The sequence below is a fragment of the Rousettus aegyptiacus genome, unplaced genomic scaffold (assembly GCF_014176215.1).
Source record: "Rousettus aegyptiacus isolate mRouAeg1 unplaced genomic scaffold, mRouAeg1.p scaffold_m13_p_11, whole genome shotgun sequence".
Lineage (NCBI taxonomy): Eukaryota > Metazoa > Chordata > Mammalia > Chiroptera > Pteropodidae > Rousettus > Rousettus aegyptiacus.
This window is the reverse complement of record NW_023416286.1, coordinates 24,933,025-24,954,619: the sequence shown is the minus strand read 5'-3', so window position 1 is coordinate 24,954,619 and position 21,595 is coordinate 24,933,025. Positions and strand designations below refer to the sequence as shown.

Below are 21,595 nucleotides of genomic sequence, written 5' to 3'. Positions count from 1 at the left end.
GACCACTGGTTTAGAGTATCTCCTCACAACAAAAATGATAACTACAGTGATGAGATCTGGCAGATGTCTACCACCTTCACCAAGTGATCAAAGTTTACATAATGAGTAATGGGAAAAATGAATACCATGAGCCTCTTGATATCATGCACTTAGAAAAACACGATATCATTCAATGACATTCCTGTCAAAAAAATGCCTAATCTATTTCTGATCATGAGGAAACATTACGTAAGCCCAAATTGAGGGACATTTTACAAATACCTTCTCTGCATTCTTTAAAACATCATTGTTATAAACCTAAAGAAGGGCCAAGGAATCATTTTAGATCAAGGGACGCTATAGAGGCATGATGACACATGACACTGGACTTCCTTTTGCTATAAAATAATATTCTTGGGAAAATGAAAGAGACCAAAATAAGGTCTTTAGATTAGATTCTACTATCGCATCAAGATTAATTACTCATTTTGGTAATTGTACTGTGCTTAAGTAAGAGAATATCCTCTTTTTAAAGAAAATACACACTGAAGCATTTAAGATTAAGAAAATATTTTCTTTAACAATTTTTAGTGGATATGTTATTTGCAACTACTTAAATCTGTGACCATCCTTGCTATGTATGGCACTATATACATCATAAGTTCAGCCATACCAGTCACATCCACAGATTCTCTGACAGTCATGGAAACTAGCTTCTGTCAATTTGTCACATCTGGAAAGGATCTAGATTTTCAAGAGGACAATGTAAGGGGGCAGACAAGGGAGTGGAAATTCATGTTCTCGGAGGTGCGGTAGCATTGGCACCTGGTTTCTCAAGAGGGCAGAGTTCTGCCATCACTAGTGCTCAGTGGCAACAGCAATATCGTTAATGTGGAAGTTATCCATGAGAAATTGCTTCAGTCTGAGTATCACTCTATGGCCCTCACAGAGATTCTATGACAGAGGCTGTTCATGTTTACAACACCCCATTCCCGCACTCTAGTAGACGCGATGTCCCAGCCTCTGCTGTGGTTCAGTTGCGGACATGTCACTCAATTCTGTCTAATGGAATGAGTAAGGAATTGATGTAGTCCCCTCACAGACCTGGAGCTTCAGAACACCCAGAATAATCGTATAGGTCTCTTTTTCTTCCCTGTGGTAGCCAAAGACCACATAGCTGCAAGGTATAAGGTAAGCACGTGTTAGACTCATGTGAGCAAAAACTTACTTTTTATTACTTTAAATATAGAAATATTTAAAGTAATAAAATGTGGTGGCAACTGGCTTACTTACTGGCATTGCTTACTCTAACAAGAATTCTTTAATATTCTCTAATAAATACTCTTCTGTTTTAAGTAGCTATAATGAATAGCAGCTAAAAGTTTCATAATTAACTTCAATGATACATTCTTATTTAATTTATTTTTTAAATAAACTATTTTTTATTTTAAATAATAATTTCAACAATTCATAATTATTTTAGCAAAATTATTATACTGTATTATTATTATTGAGTTAATTATTAAATATTATCTATGTGCCAGGTACTATAGTAAATGCTTTATGTACATCATGCCATTTTAAATTTAGGAAAACTCTATGAAATGATGTTATAGTCTGCAGCGCAAAATGTTTAACTAACACATGAATTATGAATTTAGGTCTATCTGCCCCCTAAATTCATGCCTTTTGTCATTATACAATTAACATCTTAGTTTTCTTGCTGAATATAGACTATGTGTAATAATCTTATTCGCCTCTCCTGACCACCATCGTTCCAGTTTTAACAAGAGTTTTATACATCCTAGAAGGAATTTTGAGAGAATCCTATCATTTTGTTAATAAGAGCTTGAAGTTTGCAGTTCAGTGATTCAGTATCAAAGTGACTTTTTCCTTCTCACCTGCTCTGACTTTGGAAATGTAATTTCTCTGCAGTCGTGGTCACACTGTGTCCCATTTTCTTCTGTTGAAGGTGTTTTTGATAAATCATTTCCTCAGAAATAAGACTGGTGTATTTACTCCAATTCATCACTGATTTCAGGTTTCTTTTTTGAATTTGCCAACCCCATATTCTTATCACATATGTCATATCAAGATCTTTTATTCTGCCCCCTTCACCTCTTCATATAGAGACTTGTTACTTCTGTTCCTGAAACCCCAGTCTTATACAATTCAATGAGAGTGTCTGTAAAGTTTACTGACAAGCCTCCCAGGATCTAAATCACTGACCTGGATATTTTGGCTGATTTCTGGTCTTGTGGATACCCACTGACTAGAAACTGCATCATGGAATTAGAAATTTTATGCTAATGGTTCTGAGTCCATCACTTTCTTTCCCACTCATCAATTAATCTCTTCATTTAGCACATTTTATAGGTTTATTTTTATGTGCCACACCTTTAAATATACCACAGCAATCACATAAATCTGAAGTTCTCTTTAAAATGTCATTTTGTTTTTTCTAATCTAATCCATTCTGCTAATAATTATTTCTCAGAAAAAAAAAAGGCATTTAAAATGGCATCTAAATTTAAATAATAGTCAGACCTGCTAATTAAGTCTTTGATACAAAAGATAATGGCATCAAGTTCTATGGGAGGTTAAAACCTAGTTAAGTATTAATTTGAGTCATTAAGGAAACAATATTCGGCAATTAGCCCACCTTGGTTTACATGATTATGTGACCAAATCTCTACGGGTTAAAATAATAAAGATTGCTTTTAAATGATAACATTATTTGAGAGAAGGCGCTTAAAAGTCCACCATATGAGACAGACTTGCCCATGCTCAGTAACATCTCTGCCCTCTAAGCTCTCCCCTGATATCCAGCGGAGAGTAAAGCTCTGGGACTACATTTTTCAAGCTCTATTTCCCTATAGTGTTGTTGCCATTAGAGTACAGCAATGTGAGTTAACATAAGATCTGAAGCCACAAGAAGAAAAAGTCACAACTTCCGGTAATATGTGTAGGTACATGGGTGAGCACCAGCAGGTGGCAGATATGGGGTCCTATCCATGACTCTCAAACACCCAGTACTGAGTTGACCACTCTAGTGCTATTGTGCTAGCAGTGTGGAATTTTCTAAAAGAGCCTTTGTAAGTTTTGCCTTATGCATTTCCAACAGTTTTGTAAATTTCTATCACTCCGTATTAAAATTTTTATTCCAAATATTTACATAACTTTGGCTGACACATTCATTAGCACATTATTCTGACTGACCTATTACATATTTGACTGGCAACTTTAAGTATGTTCCCAAAAGAATGGAACTGTGAAGTTTTGTGAGTGGGACCATTTTGAAAAGAAAAAAGTAGAGGCTTCACATGTGCTACAGAAAACACGTATTAGGCAAATAAGAGAGAGAGGGTCAAGAAGAAACATGCAAGCATTTTAAAAAGTGAGAGAGATACTACAGAATGCTTGTATATCAAAACAATAGGTTTGGGTCTTCTTAAAAAAAAAAAAAAGATGAAGGTACTCTAAGATCTTTCTGTTAAAGACCACCTACAATATTCAATGGGAGAAGAGTCACATATGTAAAATAGCTTCCGCCCTGGCATAACAGGCAGCATGTAGAGCATGCTACATGACTTGGCTTTGTAGAGTGACTCCTCTTTACAGAAAAAATAACTGAATTTCATCCATTGAAATTACATTTTGGCAAATACTGAGACATCTTCATTAACCACGTATGTTTAAATACATTGCACATCGATCTAAGAAGTAATCTTCTTAGCTCACTTGAACAGTCTAGAACTTGGCCTTCTCTAGAATAAACAAATTACATACCATTTCATTATTAAAACCCAGTTAAAGACTGTTGAAAAATGTTGACTTTATAAATTATGCAATTGTGGCTTTAGACATTCATGTTTTTATTAGTCAAAGTACAAGACATCATTTAACACTCAGGATATTTAAGAGCAACTGTCGATATGTTGCCTCTTATAAGGTAGTTTTATATATATATATATATATATACACACATACATATATATATGTATATATACACTCGTGGGGGGGGCTGGGGGAGCGTGGGCAGGGTGTGAAGAAATTGGGAAATGGTATGGGGGATATTTCTGAGTGATAGAATATCACCCAGGGATATGGTATCCCTGGGTGACAGGGATATGATATCCATTTGCCAAAAGTTGTTGAATTGTGAACTTAAAATTTGTGAATTTTGCTTTTCGGTACAGATACATTTACTTAAAAGAAGAAAAAAAAAACTTTCAAATAGATATTGTTTTTAGTTAGTAAGTCTGCTTTTGCTGGTGGTCTTTATTAACAATTCTGAAACTACTTTCTATGTATTCGGGCTTATAAAAAGCAATGAATTCACTGAGAACATTGAGAATCAGATTTTTCACTGTTAAAAGGGGGACTTATGAAGAGGAAACTCAAATTTATATAATGTTTATATATAAACACACAGTATATATAATATATATGTATAGATTTCAATGTTTTTAAAGATAATTAATAGATACAATAATAAATGTATATTGTATATACAAATATATTTCCTAGTTCTCTCCCCTCAGAGGGCTGAAACACAATAATCCTCTTATTGCTCAAAGTTTTATTTATAAATAATATTCTCCATTGAGAGAACTCCGGGCTTTCTAAAGAGAAAGCTGATTCTAAGTGTAGGGCAAAAAAAATGTACCAAATGAGCCAGGGACATTTTATTCCTCTAGAATGTAAGGACGTGCTCAAAAAAATGACAGGAACTGTCAAAATTACAGTTTAAAGACTTGCACAGGCGGAATCGGTGACAATTTGAACATGAAAATAAATAATAGTAATGGAATATAACCAAATAAATAAAATATAAATTCACAGTCTATGCTTATATAAATAAATAAGTAAATGGTAAATAAAGGAAAATTTTTTCTTACAGTAGAATGTCAACTATTAAATATAGCAGGAATAAGGAATTTAAGAAGTTACTAATGTAAGTGAAAATTGTGGGCGGAAGTTTGATGAGGAACTGGACATTTACATGGTATTATCCCATACATTTCTTATCAATTAGAGAGTGAAAAATAGATGCTCTAGTGGAGAAATTGATAACCACCACCTTAATCTAGTGACCAAAGTTAATGCTACTAAAATTGAGACAAACGGACTTTGTGTGCTTTCTCTATGCACTGAGAAGAACACAACATTGTGGGGCATTCCTGACCCTCCCAACCTAACCCACTAGGGGAAAAAAATACACAAACTAAAGATAATATGAGGAAACAGTAGATAAATCAATTTTGAAAGACATTCTAAAACATAAATAAATTACTGAATTTTATTTTTCAGAAATGCCGACATTTAAGAAAGACAAAAAAGGCTGAAGAACTATGTGAAATTAAAGGAGAAAAAAGAGACAGTACAATAAATGCAATGCATTATCCTTAGTTAGATGTCAAACTAGGAAAAAATAATTATATAAGACAATCGATAAAATTTGAATATAGATTATAGATGATTTAGAAAAAAATATTAGAGCTAAAAAGGAAAAGAAAGAGAAAGAGAATGTAAACATTTCAAAATATAAGCAATTGACAAATCTCAATAAGAGTGTATGGGAGTTCTTTGACTATTCAAATAACTTTTCTATGAATTTAAAATTATATAAAAATAACAATGCACATAAAAATTGTAATTTTAAATACCTTGAAATAATAAAAATAAAATAAAAATTTTATAAGCCTAATATCTTTACACATTACTGAAACAATAACATGCTGAATGTGCTGATTAATGCTGACAGCCATTACTTTATAATGAAACTTATAACTCAATAATGCTTTGTTTAAAATTTTATTATACTATTTGTTCATCAATATCTATAATTATTCTGTTAGTATTATAAAAGACTCATCCATTCATTTTTGATAGATTCATGAACATTTATTTAATGCCGACATTTTTCCACTTCAGTTTATACTAAGTGGAACAACTAGAATGATCCTGTTAAAATGTAATGTGTATCTCATCACTTCTGTGTTCAAAATTCTTCTAAGTGTTTCCATTATACTCAGAGAATGAGTCTAAGTCATGATATTGTCCTCATGGACTTACCCATTCTGGCTTTCTACCTCTCTGTCTCCTACTATTCTTCCTAATTAACTTTGCATCAGCCAAACCAAATCTCTTTTTTCCCCCTTAAACACAGACAGCAAGCCTAGGCATCTGCTGTTTCTTCTGCTTGGTATATGCTTTCCTGTCATCTTTCAGATCTTTGAACAAATAACACCTTGTCAGGGAAAGACTTTCCCTGATTACATTATTTAAATTTTCAAACTACTGCAGACACTCAACAGCTCTATTCTCTGCTTTGTTTTCTCTGTGGTGTGTGTTATTACTCAACAGAGTACATATAGTTCCATTTATTAATTTGTTATTTATTTGTTTGTTATCTGTATCTCTCAACTGGAATAAGAATTTTTGGTGAAGAAAGAATTTTTCTTTATTGCTCCATTTTGTAGTCCCAGTGCTTTTAAGAGTGTCTGGGGTGGGGAGGGGGGGGAGTAGGTTTTAATAAAATATTGTTGAATGAATGAAAACATACAACAAAGAAAGCAATGCTTAGACACACAGGGGATAACTATCATCACAAAGTCTTACAGGAGATGAGGGGATAGGAACAAGAGGCGAAAACTAGTTTCTGTATCAGCATTCTTTTATTAAATAAAAGGAAAGGCAGGAGATATGGTTCCAATGTAGGTATATTTGACTGGAGTAGAAAGATAAGGGAGTATTTCTCTGCTACTATTTCTTAAGGAAATATATGGCCAAGATCATTCAGCTGAAGAGTTATTTGTAAAGTAGTGGAAATCATAGACTTGTTATTTTAGAATCAAGAGACATGTAGAAAGAAATAGAAGAAATTAAAATCAGGGGGAAAAGTATTTTCAAATGATGAGATGAAATCATGTAATGACAGTAGGAAAGAAAGAAACATATTTTAGATTGCAGTGAAGCAAATTTATAACTACATTGCAGAGAAATTTTCTGAGACTACCAGAAGTTATAAAAGAGAAGGAAATAAAACTTTTCTAGAATTGTATTATATAGAAAGAACTTATTAGTTTTGCAGTTGATTTTAGTGGATGATATGTTACATATACTTTAAAAGTCTTTGGGCAACTTGCACACATTGAAATATTGAAAACAGAGTAATTAGAAAAAATAAAGAAAAAAGGAACAGAAGAATGACTGTTACAGAAAGTCTACATTGAGTTGGTGACTTCAGGTACTGATGTTAGCTCTCATCTTCCTGGAATGTATTGCTCAAAGAAAAATAAATGGAGTCGGAAAAAGGAGGAGGAGGAAGGGGAAAACATGAACTTATTGCAAGAAACAAACATTTTACACTGCCATCGAATTCAAAGAGGGATTTATAGTAAAGAAGAGACTTATATTTGAGGTATCAGAAAAGAATAAATAATCTTGACAAGTTGTGGATTTAAAAATAAATAATTCAAATAAGCATTTCTTATTGCCACTTTCATTAATATTTGTATGTTGGGTATTACTCTAAATCTTTAAGAAGTGAAGGCATTATTTCTTTGAGCATCATAAGTTTTTGACCATAATGTGGTCCAAGTATTTTGGTTCATGACGTCTTAATACAAGAATAGACCTCAGGGAATTTGACAAAAATGCTAATAAAATATTTATTTGGCAGGGTCTCAAATATCACATGTTTCAAATGGCCTTTGGCAAAATTTCTCATTATATGTAAAAACTTTGGATCTAGACTTGTCGAATTGTCTGGGTCAGTCCATTTCTTCCTAGATGTAGCTAAAACAGATAAAAATGTATACTTGGAAGAAAATATAAAAACCAAGGTCAAACAATTGACATAAAAATTTGCTTGAAATCATGGAGAACATTGTCATTTAAAATAAAATTGATAAATTTACCTAAAATATATTTAAATTTAATTTTAAAAAATCATCTGGCTTCTGTAGAATTTCTTTTTTTTTGATGGGCAGATACAATTTTACAATCAGCTTCATACCTAAAATACACTTTCAACTACATTATCAAGCGAATAAAACATCTTCGTTTATTTGTTTATTTTAGAACTTAATTTGCAGTAAAGATTTAATATTGTATATTATATATAGGACTTTTTAAGACAAATTTTTCATCAGGTCAACTGTGAATTAAATGAAAATAATAGCTATTTACTGAATATCTCCTACATATCAAAATCTTTCTTTATATCATCTTGTTATATTACTACACATAAGGCAGACATGTCTATATCACTTAACACTTTACAGATGAAAAAACTGAGGAATATAAAAGTCATATATAGTTAATAAAAAGGCAAGATATGGAACACAGGCTTGATTTTAATACGACAAGATGGCCTCGATTTGCTGAATAGAAAAATTTTAAATAGTTACTTATATATTACTGTGGGAGTATATTTACACAATGTAATGATTTCATTTTAGTGACAGTTGTTTTTGACACAATTTACTCAAACGTTTTAGAGGTTTCTTCATTTTGTTCCCATTTAAAATCAATAAAACAATGTCAACAACATGGAAAAGATATTGTTTTCTTGTTTGCTATGTTTGGGAAACATACTTTTAATGAGTAGATGTATTACGTTGTTTCAAATGTAGTTTCTGAAAGGCTGGGCTAGAACATAGTCCTTTTAGGTGTGTCATTGAAGGTATGATCTAATAAAACTTGACTCAACTTGGATTTTAGTAGTCTGTGTTTGAAGAAGTATTAATATCATAGGACCTGTATCTAGAATCTAAATTCCTATACTTAGATAACTGATAAATATGAGAATTCTTCATTTAATATGATCAGAGAATGGTATTTATCTTTGAAAATTAGGTCACATTTTAATACCTGAAAGAAACTCTTCCTGGGGACTATTGAGGCAATTAGGTAACAAATCTTTCCACTTCACAAAGATTAAATATATCTTTGACAATTAAGTCAAAAGTAATTCAATCCCCAATGAACTACAGAAATTCAGTTATAAGAGATTAGCTATTCTTGAAGGATTATCTTGAAGGAATCACTAGATCTTTTTAAAAGGACCCAGGATCCTAAGAATCCAGAGACATCTTTTTAGAGCTACATTTTTGAGTGAAGTGTTTTCTTTAATTCTCAATGTAATTGCAATAGGATTCCTCTTTCAAAAGCAATACTTTAACAGAAGTAAATATTCTTGGATAGCTAAACACAAATTCCTCCATTGAGATTTATTATAATCATAGTCATGGTCTTGTTTTTTAAACTTAGTATACATTATTTGATTGTATTAAGTCTTCAGCTATCTGCAAGAGAATTTTATCTGAGGTGTCGTCTCAATAAGTTTGCCAGGAATTTAGCGTCAAGGCAATGTACATCACACCAAGCCAGAATGTCAGGTCTTCTGGGAATAGTTAAAGCTGCTGTCAGATTGTTTAAAATCTGTTCAGAGAAAGTTTAAGTAATTTTTTTTTCTCCAGAGGGAAAATGAATAGTATTGTACATTCTTTTGTCCTCAGGAGGTTAATATTGAAACTGGTCAATTATTTTGTCCATATAAAAAATATTTTCCCTCTAATCCAATGATCGTAGTTAGATATATTATGTATAGAACATTTAGAACTAATCGTGTTGAGATCAGAATAAAATTTGTATTATTTGTAAGATTTTTTAAATGAAATATTTCAAATAGAAAAGTAGAGAAAATAGGACACACACACATTGAGAAATTTTACCAGATGTGAACATTTACATATTTTCTTCGGTTATTTTTTAATAAACATATCAAATACAGTTCAAATCCTCTTTTCATTTCTACCTGATCACATTTCTCCCCTCTCTCACATTTTTAAAACTTTCTCTCAAATTGTTTTAATGTTATTAAACAAGTTATTTAATAAGTTATTTTTTACATAGCTCTCTAGGAGCTTTAATTTTTAAATTGTGATCTTAAAATCATCTGGGTTTTTTGTTTTGTGGCAATTACATAAGTCTAGGTAGTCAAAATATCGTACACAACTCCGATGCTTTTATTTTACTGGAGGAATTGAGGGCACTATATGAGTGAGATTTTGATCGATTTGGGGTCACTTACTAATTTCTTTGCATTTACCACTTATCTAGTGATTCCTTGCATGCATGAGGAGCTTCACAGAACTGTTCTTCAGGAAAACAGACATAACTTTTGAAAATTATTAGAAAAGAAATCAACAATTTAAACGAAAATTGTGCTAGAGTCATATAACAAATTAAAAATATTCATTCAAAAAAAAAAAAGCTGCCAAATCTCAGTAAAAACAGCTAGAGTTTGATATATTTGAACCATGATCTGCTCCTTCTTCATACCCCTTAACCTCATCTTCAGATCAGAATGATGGAAGAACCACTTCGGGAAGATGTAGCCAAGAAGGTAGGGCTCACTATTCCCTTAGTTCTCAGTCGATGGTCTTGACATCTCCCCAGGAGAAGCAGGCCACCAACATTTTTACCCCTACCCTTTGCTCAGCTCTATATTGCAAAGCTGAATTCCAGGTAAGTACAGCCAAAATGTCAATGATTCCCTTCCTCCTCTTAGTCCCCATTCCTAGGATGCAGAGTCTACACCAACATTGGCCAAGAATTTCAGAGCCCCAATTGCTCTAGTCCCTGATCCTTTATAAAGTAAAGGATCAGGGACTAGAGGGAAGCTTAAGAGACCAGAGGTTACTACCCCACTCAAAAATCAGGAGTTTTACTTGGAGAGAAACAGATTAGTGTCCTGACCTCCGCTTCAGAACAATGAATCACAGATTTTGTCCAATAAGAGAGGCAGACAGACAGCCTATAAAATAAAGCACTCTGGAGCTTTCCTTTAAGAGACTTAGTTTATTCAGAACAGAGTGTGGGTAAATTCAAGCCTAAATTTGCTGGTGGAAACAATGGAGATTCCAGCAGAAAGCAATCTAGAGAAAACTTGTGACTCCTTGAGAGCAAAACAAACAAACAAACAAACAAACAAATAAATAAATAAAAATAAAATAAACAATTGGCCAGCTAGTTTACTGTAGAGTTCCATGGAATGAGACTGCTAAAAAGAGCTTTTCTGGGGTCAGAACTAACCTCCAAAGTTAATCTCAGAAAATGCCCTAGCAAACAGGCTCAAATTTATTAGAATCAGATTGTGGAACAATGGATGCTCCAAAGCATTCTTGAAAACAACACAGCAATTAGCCATAAATTAAAGGAACCTAAGGGCTGAGTGTGATACTAACAGAGACGGAGAGCTAAACAGAAACATCAGAGTATTGAGACAGTAAAAAGAGTCCTGTAAAACCACTGTAAGCCTAGGGTGACCATGCACATGCCCCAGGCTGTGCTCTCTGAGGATTTGTGTAAGAGGGTTCACACTGCTGGTGAGATAGACTTTATTAAAATAATCTGACCAAGTTGCTAAACAAGCAGGCAAGCAAATAGCAGCAAAACGCCTTTGTGATGAGGATTAATATCCAGAGCTACTATAATATAGCATATAAAATGTAGTAGGATGTTACACTTAACATATCATTGATAGTGTTTCCAGAAATTGCAGTCGTGGAAGTATGCTTTTCAAATCTCCTTCAAAAGAACCTGCTGGAGGGTGTACACCTGACTGACAGCCCAGTGCTTCCTGTCTGGGTCCATCACCGCCTTCGCCCGGAGGCCACGCTTTCCCTAGTTTGCTCCTGTCAGTAATTAAAACAGTGGGGGTTACTACCGTGGACATACATGAAACTGCTCTCCCATAGACCACTGTCTGGGAGAACCCTTGTTGGTCTGATTGTGACATTTTTAGAAATGCCCTACAGTTGAGGCTATTTCTAACTAGTTGTTTTCTCTCTTTCCCCTTTCACAAATACCAGACCTACTTCTTGGTTCTATGGCTCTCTCTGCCTTCTTCTTCTTCTTTTTTTTTTTTTAATCATTTACAGCTTTTCCCCAATAAATTACTGACAAATTTCATCCTGCTTGGTATTTACTTCTGAGACGATGAAGTAATAAACCAGATTCTTGTGTTCCTATAACATAGTTTAAAAGTAAAGGGAGGGGGTGGGGGGACTCATAGTCCTCATCAAAATAATTGGTGATAAAAAATTATTAATAATTTAATAGCTCGATGTGACATTTAAGTCTCTTAATATGGTTAACAAACATTTTGAAAATATAGTGCTTGGTAAACTGTAAAGTGTACTAGTTACCTGAGAAATCGACATGCCTATTTCCACACAAAAATAGTTATTTTTAAAGACTGCTTAAATAGGTGTAACTTAAACTTTAAAGTAAATTACTTTTCAACGAGGTGAAGAAAAAAAAAAATTAGCCTTTAAGGTAAAGTACCTTTGAATGCTGCTCAGTGAAGAAAGACTTAAACATTTCATTATGTCCAAAATGTGTTTTCTAAAAGGTAGATTGCTTTTCTCTACCTCAAAGATGCATGAGGATCAAATAAAATCGTGTGAGGCTTAGATCAGGTGGAGGAGTTGAGAGAGTGCTGTTTGGCAATGATGTCCCTCTGTGCTTTCACTGATACGAACCTAGTACTCTAGCCTTCTTGAGGTGGCAATTCAGAACCCATCATCAATGCCTTAGCATCTCCAGATATTAGGAATCAATATGTGTTCAACTCCCAGACGTGCGCATCCTCGTATCATGTGAATATACTGGCCAATGTGTGCCAAAGAGACCTATAATATAGAATGATAAAGGAGATTTGGACAGGAATACTTTTTAAAAAGAAGAGGTATCATCAAAATTTGTTCTATAAATGCAGACAATTAATTTTGTAACTTGGTGAACTTCTTTTTAACAACATAGGTATGTGAAATAAGGGTAAATTATTTGTTGTATAAAGTCACTTCACATTGCTACTCTTTGTTCCTAAGTCATTCTTCAGTGGTAAGTTATTTCTTTGAAAGATATTATGTATTTCCCTACACATCTAAATTATTACTACTTAGACACTAAGCAGAACTGGCTTTATGTTCTTTTAAAAGGTAATCGTATATAGAATCAATATAATCAAATTGATTGAACAGGGCTACAAATCGGGATGTAAAACCAAACCGTGAACAATATGCCCTGAAACGGAGAATGCTCTGACAGTTTCTCCAAAAAACTTTAAACAAATATCAAGTTGCACGTTTGCATCTAAATTTTATATACTCCAAAAGATTTCACACTACTTTCTAAGTTTATTCTGTAAGCATAACCTTGTTTTGGATGACAGACATTCTAGTTGTTTTGATATATCACAGTAATTATAAAAGCACAAAAGTTAAATTTTAAAGTACATGGCAATAAATTTTGAAAAACACAAATAAAATATTAAAGAGAACTAGTGAGAATTCAGGATTAATATCTTAATCTCATAGGAGACATTAACTTTAATATCATTAAAATGTGTAAAAATGACAGTAACATAAAGGAAAAGCATTTCTGCTTACTCAAATATTATTATAATAGATAAAATTTTAATTGCCTGTTTTCCCTTGAAGTGTAAATATTTGTGAAAAATGAACTACTCTGTAACAAAATTATAGTTTAAGAAATATTAAAATGTAAATTACTTACACAAGTAATTTTCTGTTTTTAAATATACCTTAAACATCTTTATAGCTGAAAAATTACATTTAAATCTCTATGTACAGATAATTTATATGTACATATGTAATTAATATAAACTCAGAAATTATCGTATGCAAAGTCATCTATAATAATGACAAGAAAGTAATTTTGAACAACAGTATCTTATATCAAAACTTTATTAATAAGGTTAACGTAAAATTTTTTTCTGTTCTTCCTCAGGCTCCACATTGTTTTTAAACTTCATTAACTGCTAAATTCTTGAAATTGCAAAGGACAAAATGAATTTCATAAAAAGCTATTTATCTCTCTCCAGAGTAATGGTAAAAGTCCAAGTGAGTGAGCTAATAAGATTACATATAATTTCTAAAATCACAGATGTTGGTTTTTTGTTTAATCTTTGTATTTTTATTTATTTTTTTTCAATTAATGTTGACATACAGTATTATATTAGTTTCAGGAATACGACATAGTGATTATACATTTATATATCTTACAAAATGATCACTCCAATAAGTCTAGCACCGATCTGACACCATACATACTGCTGTTTTAAAGAACTTCTAACCACGTTGTTTCACACTTTATAATTTCTTGTTCATTCATTTAACAAAAGTATAATTACAGAAAGTAAACATCTGACTTCAATTAATAATGAATGATTTGACTTTTGAGAAACAAACTGTCTTTCATGGATTTTTACATTGAACTAAACTGAAATAAAGAGATTAATGTTATTTTAACTAAATAAAAAAAAAGCTTTGAAATAAATGTATATTAAATCCTGGCTTGTTAATTTTATAAATAAGTAATACACTGACAAACTTTATAAGCTACATTCAAATATGGTGCATTTAAACTAGAGTAGTTTCTTTTTAATCACGTAAAGGATAACTCATCCACAATGTTTGTTTTATTGAATGACCCTCTTGGATGATAGCATTATGTATATATTCCATATATATCATTATATATATGGTTTTATACATATATATGGAGTCCTATTAATCAATAAAATGATTATCTGATGTCTAAATAAAAGACAAATTGAAAGTTTAAAATTTTTAAAGTAGTTAAATACAGGAGAATAACATTTTATGTAATATAAGCCTTCTGAAAGGAATGTACTATTTTAAAATAAATTGATCTATGATTTAAACATAGTAGTAGAAATAAAGTTAATTCTTGTATGTAATTTGACTTTTGAGAAAATAATGAATTAAAATTTCATACTCAAGAATACCTTATTAACTACTACTCCTCCTCAAATTACTTGAATAGTAGTTGGTATGTAACAGATAAGCAATAAATACTTATTGAATGAATGAGAATATATAAACAATCAAAATATTCAGGGTATAATGGTATCTCTTTTTAAGGAGATCTAAGCATATCTCTTTTATGTAAAAATCACATTTAAAAGTTATTATTATGGTTTTCTAAACTACATTACAAACTTCTGTCCCATATGAGATAGTGGAATGATGAACTATATAGAAGAAAGTGTAAGGGGTTAGGGGAGAGAAAGAGAGGAAGCTTTCAAGCAAAATTCATGTCACAAATTGCTTTCATTAAAAGCATTTTACTTATAAAAAAGTAGACTTTGATTCCATTTAGATCATATTTATTATTTTAAAATTATTTCAAATAGGTATAGTAAAAAATGTTGCCTAAGCTGCAATGAATTTAAAAGCCGATTTCGGAAGAAAACTATATACGTTTTTACATGATCTTAAAAATTACAGGTATTTGAAAAGTTGGAGAAGTTTGGAAAAATAAAAAAATGTTTCGATCTACTTAGCATCAGTTCAATATCAATAATAATTCCACACTATGTAAAAATTATGTTAATATAATGGATCTGAATAACTACACATATTTTACATAATGACTTTTGACAACTTTGAGTGCTCTCTGTCACCCTAAATACTACATTCTTGACTATGCTGAATATTAAAAATTTTTGAAGAATGAAGATCTCTTGTTGGGTGAGAAATTAGATTGACCTTGGATAAATTAATCCAGATTAAGGAAAAATCCCAAGGGTTATGAAAATGAATGTTTTTTACACTTTGTTATACTTACCTGTTTGGCAAAGGTGGCAGCTTTGCAAATTACTAGCTGTGATACTTTCAATGAACGGCTGTGGTCTGAATGTTTGTGTCTTTCCCTCCCCACCGCCTCTGGCTCTCATTTCCATATGTTGAAATCCTAACCCCTCATGATGATGGTGTTATAAGATGGGGGTATTAGGAGGATAGTTCCAGTCTCAGGAACAGGACTTGTATCCTCATAAAAGAGGCTCCGGAGGGATCCCTAGCCCCTTCTGCCATGTGAGGATACAGGAGAAGTTTGCCACCTGGGAGAGGGCCCTCGCCCAGCCAAACTAACACTTTGATCTCAAACGTCCAGCCTCCAGAACTGTAAGCAGGAACACTCTTTTGTTTATAAGCTACTCAGTCCGTGGTTTTCTGGTACAACAGCCTGAATAGACTAAGACAGTTGCTGTTGTATGTCTGTCTCCCTGTAGCAGTTTTCCATTTTCTCGTTAATGCAAGAGGATGGAGTCTTCTCAGCATTGAATGAAACTCTTTACTAAGATCTTGAAGAGTATCTTGACTGTTTACTGTCATGCCACCCTGAACGATCCCAATCCTGTCTGATCTCGGAAGCTAAGCAGGGTTGGGCCTGGTTAGTACTTGAATGTTAGACCACCTAGGAAGACTAGGTGCTATAGGCATGAAAAAATAAATAAATAAGGGATTGTAAACTGAAAAGGTCCTTGCAATTTTAAAAATCAAATTAAAGAAGAGTATTTTGGCCATTCTAGTAATTAAATCAACTTTTTCAAGAATTATGGTCAGTTCAGTTCCTCTTTTATCACATTTGACTCTACTCGGCATCACAATCAAAACTGTTCCTCCTTTTATAACCAACTAATAACCAACCATGATTATCCTAAATAAATCAAAATTTTCTCCAAAAAGATGGGGCAACTTTTTGCTTTTTTTTTTCCTTTTTAAAGATCTTAGCCTTATATCTTAAACACACATCCACTATTCCAAAAGTCCTCTTTATTAATTCTCCAAGCCCTCTTAGAAGACCCGATGTAAAGAATCTCTTATGCCCTATATTCCTACAATGGAACTTGAAGCATCTAGAGATTTTAAGGTGAACTTGCTGATATTCCTTCTAGAGTCTAGGACAGTTTCTATAATATATGTGGTTTTCTAATGTGGGGGTAAAGCATTTAAATTATTTTGCTAACCATTTAAAATTCCTTTTTCCTTTGCTCAAATCTTTTAAGAAGGATGAATTCTGAGAGAAACCATTTCGCTAAGCGACATGATGGGTGCAGATGAAAACTCAAATAGTAAAAAATGGCTGATTTTTTTCCCACCTTTAGAAAGAAAGAAAGGAAAAGAAGTCTGACAGTAAAAATTAGAAGTAGAGGAAGAATCTAGAAGGATTAGAGTGAGGGTCAACGAAGATAAAACAAATTTGCGGTAGCATTAAAAGTGTATGAGGAAGTTTTATAAATAAAAGGAAAGGCTAATGGGCATGTTTGGGACAAGTTGTGGCTTGACATGTAATATGCTTCCTTCTGTTTTTTCGCCATAAAAACCTTAGAAAAATATACATTTCTCATCGATAATATGGGTGTTGAATTTATATTTCTTCCTTTGTGGAATTTCTCCCAAAGTGAATCTAATTACATTGTCATCCCTAAAAACAAGCTACAGGTTCTACAATACAAATCTAATATGAATGAAATGTACTTTTCTCTCCAGCAGACTCATCAACTACTTAGTGGTACTAAACTCATTTCCATTGAGTAAATGGCTCTAGTTCCATTAGCAAATTATGTTATTCTATGGCTTCTACTGATGATTTGTTTTCTAGCACTGAAGTCCACCACCCGCTCTATCTTTGCATTACAAAGTCTAGGCCCTCTGATTTCCTCTAACCTTTCAGAATTCAAAACTACTACATTCACTTTTTATCCTTTATATGATACTATAATGCAGCCTTTAGAGTGCTACCAGTGTCCATTGAATAACACATTTGTTTATTCACTTTCAGTAAATTTTGATCAATCCAGGCATTTTCTAGTGGTAGACATTAAAAGCTAAATGAAATAGACACAGTTCCTGTCCTATTGGAACTTATATTCTAGTGACTGCTAATAAAGTAAACAAACAAAGTATATAAGTATGCAAGCTAAATGTACTACAAAAAAAAAGATTGATATGAGATATCATGACAAAAAAATTAAATTTTAATTTAGATGATCAGGAAAGACCTTCATGAGATGTTACTTTCTTAAGGTCTTTATCAATCTTTTAAAAAATTTCCATATTAACAATCACAATTTGAAATTACACATTTATTTGCTTATGTGTTCATTTTTTAAAATTTGGCAAAGTGCAAAAATTGTATCTCTTTCATGTTCTCTAGGAAACATTTAGGATTTTCTTTGCTGTACGTTTTGAATGAATTCATATCACTTTTTCTTATTAATCTTAAAATGTTTCAAAGTTCCATTTTTGTTGGGGGGGGGGTAGAGTCTTATTTTGCTTGAGGCTTATTTAGCCATTTTTATTAGCAACAAATGTTGTATTATCTTTGATTAGATTTCACCTGCACCAATTCATTTCTCTTATCAGCTGGTTAAAACAACAACAACAACAACAAAAAACCTTAAAACCAGTGTAAGAGACAACTTACGGTATAGAGGGCAAAATAAATCCAGCATCTAAGTAATAACCAGCAGCAAATACAACACCCACTTTAAAAAAATGTCAATGCATTAAGTGAAAGTTGTAAGAAAATATGCAATGGTATATTTTGCATAAAACTAACAGGTTAGAAACTTAACAAAAGGTAAAGCAAACACAGGCTTCTTACACAGAGTAATTAACACTTTGCGGAGACAATATGCATTAAGAATTCCAGACTTAGGGTCTCCCCTACTGCATTCTAAGTTTAATTTTTTTTTAATTCCTTTAGAAACAATGCCATACCAGATGAGTCATGTATGTGTCAACCCAGAGAAGCCCACTTAAACTATAATGTTACTTTTGGATAATATTGTATACAAGAGTATCATATATCTAGACAATCATATGAACATGATGTGTATGGAAAAGATACTTCTTTCACATAAGTTCATTAAAAAATTAAAAACATGTGAGCAATCAATGTACTATGACAGATTTAAATGGCAAAACCAATAAACAAACAAACATAAAAACTGAAACAGAAAAAAAGAATCCCAATCAAATAAACAAATAAAAATAGAAGTATATCTAAGAACATGAGGTAATAACCATCTGACATAAATGATAACAAAGATATTACTTTTAGAGTTGCCTCCTAAGGGAAGATTTTCCTCCCTTGTCTGTCATTCTACCTAAAATAAATAGACCCCTCCAAATGCCATTCATTAGGAACACAATCTCATATGGCACTATAATTGCACTATCAAATTAATGTTGCTTTACTTGTGTATTTCCGCCATTGTATTATGATCTAATTGAAAAAAAAAGGAGAACAAATCTTCTTAATTTTTAACACATAGCAAATGCTCAAAACATCCTGAATAACTGAGTGTTTCCTATGTTTCAAAATAGCAATTTTATGGATATTTGCAATTCATAAGCTCTCTGGTTTTATATTTTATGTTTAATGATTTGCCAAGTTTATTTCAGGACCAAGTTTATTAACATATGTGTGACTGTCCTATGCCTCTCTTCTCATTCCTTCTACTTCCATACTCCCAACACACATACATGCGTGCGCACGCACACACAAACACACTCTCACTCATTCACTCACTCATTCACTCACTCACCAAGGAGGTTATCAATTTGGTTTCTTAGCAAGAGAACCTAAGTCAATCTACATTATAAAGAACGAGAAAGCAAAGAGTAGAGGGTTCAGGATGGAAAGGAATAAATAGAAGACAAATAAAATACTGTGAGAAATGTTGTTACAAGTTTTGACTTACAGTCTAATTGACCTTTCCCTAGAAGCACAATGCAAGTACTGGAATATCTCTTTAAAAACATTTTTGCTACTAAACTGTGCTGCTTTATGAACTCTTTGCAAAGTTTAATCCATGTGAGATACTGGCTATAAGTTTACATTAAAGGGGGCAACTATCTAGGATTTGAGACTTAAACTGCAGCATTCAGATGTACCTCAGATTCAAAGCTTTGTTATAGACTGGACCAGGAAAACACCTCAACCATGACGACGTCATCCTTGGATATATGCTAGAAGTAATACAATTTAAACAGATAGGGGCCATCATAAGTTTGAGAATATAACCACAAAATCAATTTGTGATTTCATGGTTTAGGAATGAGCAAGCACTCAAATGAAGATGCTTAAATGAAACTGCATGGATCTGTGAAATGAAAGTCCCTCAACCTTTAGTAATAATAATAATTAAAATAATAAAATAATATAAATAGCAGCAATAACATCTAACATTTGTTGAGTGGTTTCTCTGTGCCAATCATTGCTTAGTATTTTATATACATCATTTTGTTTGATACTTTTGGTAATTCTTTGACTTAAGCAACAGTTCTAGCTCCATTTCACAGATAAGGAAATGAAGGCACAGAGAAATCATTATTGTTCCATAATTAATCATTGGTCAAGTATTGGAGCCAAGATTCAAACCTGGGGAATCTGTTTCCATAATTTTTACTCTTACCCACCATACTATATAATATTTCCTAAGAAATCAGATCTCTCCTAGGTAGCTAGGTCAACATCAAACTTGATAGGTTTAGTTGAATACTATTTCTTCACGCCTTCAGCAAAGAAAAACAAAAATCTTCCAATAGTATGAATGCTACTGGGGGGCTTGCAAATAAGCGGTATTTGGGACCACCACTAGAAGCTACTTCCAACTAGAAAATACATGTAAGTAGCATGTGCTATGGATAGTAGTGTCTTTAAGTTGTGTTTATCACATGTTCATGGCTAAGATACTCTGAGGTACAAGTAGTCTTCAGGGTACAGACAGTACATTATCCATGTACATATATCATCCATGACTCCATTTTTGTAGAGGCCTCACTGCTGCTGAGTGTGTGAATTGCACTGTGCGTAGTGCCTGAGTTTTGAATCAAACACTATAATAACGTGTCAGCAAAAAAGGATAATGGATCTTACTTTCACATTCCAACTGGCATATCTACAAGAAGGGGATATTTGCTAAAGAATAAGAAACTAGCTCCTAGAAGAGTAGAAACAGCTCCAAAAAATCATCGAATAGAGAACTATGATCAAAATTCTTAAACTTAGTTTCTCCAAATTCTATTGGTAAAATTAATTAGGACACAGTAAAAGTTAGTATCCCCATGCTATAGCTAAATCCTTCATGAGACTGAAATCTTAGCACAATTTTTTAACAATTGATTAAACTTCACAAATATAAATTTAAAAAGAACAACTTGAATTTTGTCATAATTTATTTTTCTAAAAAATGGTAAGTAGCATCATATTTGTCTTAACATGAGCAATCCACATAAGGAAACATAAATTTGAAGTATCAATGAGTACATGTTTTTTGTTTTTTGTTTTTTTTTTTTTATCAATTTAAACTCACCATTAGCTAAATTACAAGTTTAGCTAAATTAGATTTCTAGAATTAGAGTGAAATGCACAAACCTCTGAAGAAATCTAGCCATCTAGCTTGCCAGCTATGATATCTTATCATATACAATGATATTTATTCTTGTCAAGTCTTTGGTGTTATTTTAGATGATTGTTAGTCTTGTGAGTAAATGAAGAAAAGGTGAAAGAAAAATATATAGTAGCACAAGCCACCACTATGTACAGAAAATAAATAGCTAATTTTAAAAGGATTGTTATTTAGAAAGTCATGGTCAATTTTAAAGAAGCAGTTAATTGGACAGCTCAATAATGAATAGGACTAGCCCCATTATCCTCTCTGAGACTTGCACAAACTAAGTAGGGAGTGTGTTGGCTCAAG

General features: G+C 32.5%; 1 pseudogene; it reads left to right on the top strand.

Annotated features, from left to right (window-relative positions):
- The first annotated feature begins 16,205 nt into the window (after positions 1 to 16,205).
- On the top strand, positions 16,206 to 16,324 carry LOC118609829 (annotated as a pseudogene).
- The last annotated feature ends 5,271 nt before the right edge of the window (positions 16,325 to 21,595 follow it).